We start from the raw sequence: 5000 nt of genomic DNA on the forward strand, positions 1-5000 counted from the left end.
TGTCCCACAGCAAATTCCTGATATTCTGCAATGCACTTTTTAAAAATAAGGTTTTTTTCAGCAGGCACATTCTCTCCTAAAAACAAAAATTGCATGCGTATATCTCTAGTTTGGAATACCATAGGCTTGCATGCATACTCTCATGGGTCACTCAAGTTTTTTGGACCCTATTGCACTCTGTTTTCGTGCTGCTTTTAGTATATGTCCCATATTAAAGAAGTCTACCATCTTTGAGTATTTGAGGCTCCTTTGTAAGTGCTTTATATTTTTTCCTTGAAGAGCTATATAATAAAGGGGTCCGGGAAGGATTGCATTTATGGAAGATAAAAGAAGGCCCACTTGTCTCACCAAATGCTGTAGAGAAACCTGATGTTTTACTCATGTTATCCTTAGTTCGTTTTTGTTAGACCTTGCATTCTTAAGGTGGTCCCAACCCCACCTTATTGCTTTTCACCTCCGCATTTTGCTGTATCTTTTTGTTGGCCTTAGGACTCTGATCACTTTATCGCTACTAATCAGTGCTGAAGTGCACGTGCTTCTTCCCTAATCATGTGTATAATTGGAGTATACCTGACTGACAGATTTAATTTACTTGAAAGCCCCTTGTAAAGTGGTATACCATATACCCAGGGACTGATTGTGCCGCCCAAAGAAATAGCATTTCAAACCTGTCTCAAGCCTGCTACTGCAGTGCCTGTGCTGCAGTGTACTGCCACTTCGACTTGGCATTTAAAACTACTTGCCAAGCCTTAAACTCCAATTTTATTACATATCAGTAACCCCTAAGGTAGGCCCTAGGTAGTCCTAGGGGCATCATGCTATGTAAGTAAAAGGTAAGACATGTACTGTGGTAGTTTGTATGTCCTAGTAGTATCAAACAGTCTATTACATTTTTCACTACTGTGAGGTCTGCCCCTCTCATAGGTTAGCATTGGGTATTCCCTTATACTTTTTGGGGGGTAATTCCATATCAGAGAGGAGAAGCTTTATTTATTTATTGATAAATCCTATCTACTGGTGAGGTTGGATTTAATCTTACTATTGTATAAATGCCATTTTTAGAGAGTGAGCATTTCTCTGCACTTACTGCTCTATTTGCATTGAAACCTGTCTTCGATTGACGTCTGGATTGGGCTGCGAGACAGCTACATATGTGCATTCCCTGTAGACAGCCACAACACAGGTCACTCAACTGCAACTGCATTCATCTGCATTCTGATTGGCCTGGGGGAGAGCTCCGCTCCCCTTACCGCAAATATGTTCAAGAACGATAATTTATGTCAGTAAGTACAGTATACCTACATCTTATAATCATGTGTGTTTAAATAATTTGTTGTTAGATCGTTTAAATATTGAAAAGGATCTGTTTTTAATAGACATTTTACAAAAACAACTGGTACATTTGGGAATTCTGTAAAGGAAAAACCCAACTGCCGTGACATTGCCAACCACAATGCCGTGACTCGGATTCGAACCGAGGTTGCTGCGGCCACAACGCAGAGTACTAACCACTATACGATCACGGCGAGCTACTTGGGCTCAATAACGTACAGTGACATGAAGAAATTATAATTCGGAACACTCAGGGCTACTCCTGTGATAGGCTGAATGTGTTCATTGCTTCCTCATTCCTTATACAAAGGCTTTATCTCCTCAGTGGTTGATAGGCTGAAACCGTTTCCTGGCCGCCTGCTTGTGAACTGGCAGGAGTCAAAGATCACACATACACTGGTGGGCCTGTGATGGGACACCAATGCAGAGAAACACACCTGGCGCAGATATTCTATTCTGTTTATTAGACCTGCATCTCCCCTGTACCTCCTCAAGCCATCTGTATGTGAAGCAAGAAAGAGTTAAGGAACGGTCCATCTACACTTTTATTGGGAGGATGCTGCCGTGAGCTCCTCCCAGCTAATCACACAAACAGCAGTAAAGCAAGATAACTACACAGTTAGGGGGGACTGCATGGTTAGGTTTTTGAGGAATTATTGAAACTGACCTCAGTGACCCATAATCAGAGCTGTGGCTAATGACTGCATGCCTAATTATGATGAAGCAAGCACCATGGCTCGTAGGGGCCCCACAACACACTTTTCTTAGCTCATTGAATTAAAGTATAAACTTCTGCCATGTGTGAGTGGTAAAGGCTTGTTAATTTTGTTGCTTTTCAAATTCACGTCTGACAACAAGACGAAGGAACATTGGGGCATCAGACGCTTTGGAAAGTAGCCACCAACCGCAGAGAAAGAGAGAAAGAGGGAAAAGACAGTATGAGGTGTGGAGAAAACAGCAGCAGGTACAAGGAGCTCAAATGAGATTAATGGCGCCTAAATAGAGCACGTAAAGGAACAGTTACAAATCTAAGAAAAGGGAAAGAAAAGACTAGGAAAAAACACAGAAAGAGTTGTAGATGAAATTCTCTTCCAGGAACAGCAGGTTAAGGGAAATTACACAGGGAGCAGTTAAGCTTGTAACACGGGGGAGAATAGAAAAGAAAATGCAGTTTTATGAAGTGTGTTTGCCTAATCCAGCTAGCACTTTTATTTTATTTCTCTATTTGCTTCTTTTATTGGTAAAGTAAGTTTCAAGTGCATGCACAGGTATGACCGAGAGAGCCAGGGTATAAAATTTTGAAGCGTTTGCACCAGCGCTAATGAAGGACGAGAGTTATAGCAAAGATATGAAAGGGGGAGCGATAATAAATATGTGATATGGCAATAGTGACACCAAAATAAGCCACCTATTTATAAAACTGACATGGAAGAAATACTAAAGGTTAACTTCTGAAATTGTAGCCGATGTTAAAAAGATTCTCGTTGTCGGCAGGATTCGAACCTGCGCAGGGAGACCCCAATGGATTTCTAGTCCATCGCCTTAACCACTCGGCCACAACAACTGACTGCAAGGTGTGTGCACATAATCTGTATGCAAGTTTTCAAGGTGTCCCACAGCAAATTCCTGATATTCTGCAATGCACTTTTTAAAAATAAGGTTTTTTTCAGCAGGCACATTCTCTCCTAAAAACAAAAATTGCATGCGTATATCTCTAGTTTGGAATACCATAGGCTTGCATGCATACTCTCATGGGTCACTCAAGTTTTTTGGACCCTATTGCACTCTGTTTTCGTGCTGCTTTTAGTATATGTCCCATATTAAAAAAGTCTACCATCTTTGAGTATTTGAGGCTCCTTTGTAAGTGCTTTATATTTTTTCCTTGAAGAGCTATATAATAAAGGGGTCCGGGAAGGATTGCATTTATGGAAGATAAAAGAAGGCCCACTTGTCTCACCAAATGCTGTAGAGAAACCTGATGTTTTACTCATGTTATCCTTAGTTCGTTTTTGTTAGACCTTGCATTCTTAAGGTGGTCCCAACCCCACCTTATTGCTTTTCACCTCCGCATTTTGCTGTATCTTTTTGTTGGCCTTAGGACTCTGATCACTTTATCGCTACTAATCAGTGCTGAAGTGCACGTGCTTCTTCCCTAATCATGTGTATAATTGGAGTATACCTGACTGACAGATTTAATTTACTTGAAAGCCCCTTGTAAAGTGGTATACCATAAACCCAGGGACTGATTGTGCCGCCCAAAGAAATAGCATTTCAAACCTGTCTCAAGCCTGCTACTGCAGTGCCTGTGCTGCAGTGTACTGCCACTTCGACTTGGCATTTAAAACTACTTGCCAAGCCTTAAACTCCAATTTTATTACATATCAGTAACCCCTAAGGTAGGCCCTAGGTAGTCCTAGGGGCATCATGCTATGTAAGTAAAAGGTAAGACATGTACTGTGGTATTTTGTATGTCCTAGTAGTATAAAACAGTCTATTACATTTTTCACTACTGTGAGGTCTGCCCCTCTCATAGGTTAGCATTGGGTATTCCCTTATACTTTTTGGGGGGTAATTCCATATCAGAGAGGAGAAGCTTTATTTATTTATTGATAAATCCTATCTACTGGTGAGGTTGGATTTAATCTTACTATTGTATAAATGCCATTTTTAGAGAGTGAGCATTTCTCTGCACTTACTGCTCTATTTGCATTGAAACCTGTCTTCGATTGACGTCTGGATTGGGCTGCGAGACAGCTACATATGTGCATTCCCTGTAGACAGCCACAACACAGGTCACTCAACTGCAACTGCATTCATCTGCATTCTGATTGGCCTGGGGGAGAGCTCCGCTCCCCTTACCGCAAATATGTTCAAGAACGATAATTTATGTCAGTAAGTACAGTATACCTACATCTTATAATCATGTGTGTTTAAATAATTTGTTGTTAGATCGTTTAAATATTGAAAAGGATCTGTTTTTAATAGACATTTTACAAAAACAACTGGTACATTTGGGAATTCTGTAAAGGAAAAACCCAACTGCCGTGACATTGCCAACCACAATGCCGTGACTCGGATTCGAACCGAGGTTGCTGCGGCCACAACGCAGAGTACTAACCACTATACGATCACGGCGAGCTACTTGGGCTCAATAACGTACAGTGACATGAAGAAATTATAATTCGGAACACTCAGGGCTACTCCTGTGATAGGCTGAATGTGTTCATTGCTTCCTCATTCCTTATACAAAGGCTTTATCTCCTCAGTGGTTGATAGGCTGAAACCGTTTCCTGGCCGCCTGCTTGTGAACTGGCAGGAGTCAAAGATCACACATACACTGGTGGGCCTGTGATGGGACACCAATGCAGAGAAACACACCTGGCGCAGATATTCTATTCTGTTTATTAGACCTGCATCTCCCCTGTACCTCCTCAAGCCATCTGTATGTGAAGCAAGAAAGAGTTAAGGAACGGTCCATCTACACTTTTATTGGGAGGATGCTGCCGTGAGCTCCTCCCAGCTAATCACACAAACAGCAGTAAAGCAAGATAACTACACAGTTAGGGGGGACTGCATGGTTAGGTTTTTGAGGAATTATTGAAACTGACCTCAGTGACCCATAATCAGAGCTGTGGCTAATGACTGCATGCCTAATTATGATGAAGCAA

General features: G+C 41.5%; 3 non-coding genes across 3 annotated transcripts; all 3 read right to left on the reverse strand.

Annotated features, from left to right (window-relative positions):
* Positions 1–1454: 1454 nt before the first annotated feature.
* On the reverse strand, positions 1455–1526 carry TRNAH-GUG (transfer RNA histidin (anticodon GUG)). Its single transcript has one exon. It is a non-coding gene; the product is annotated as a tRNA-His (tRNA).
* Positions 1527–2814: 1288 nt separating this feature from the next.
* On the reverse strand, positions 2815–2896 carry TRNAS-AGA (transfer RNA serine (anticodon AGA)). Its single transcript has one exon. It is a non-coding gene; the product is annotated as a tRNA-Ser (tRNA).
* A 1499-nt stretch (positions 2897–4395) lies between these two features.
* On the reverse strand, positions 4396–4467 carry TRNAH-GUG (transfer RNA histidin (anticodon GUG)). The gene has a single exon. It is a non-coding gene; the product is annotated as a tRNA-His (tRNA).
* Between the last annotated feature and the right edge of the window lie 533 nt (positions 4468–5000).

The sequence above is a fragment of the Lissotriton vulgaris genome, chromosome 1_1 (assembly GCF_964263255.1).
Source record: "Lissotriton vulgaris chromosome 1_1, aLisVul1.2, whole genome shotgun sequence".
Classification (NCBI taxonomy): domain Eukaryota; kingdom Metazoa; phylum Chordata; class Amphibia; order Caudata; family Salamandridae; genus Lissotriton; species Lissotriton vulgaris.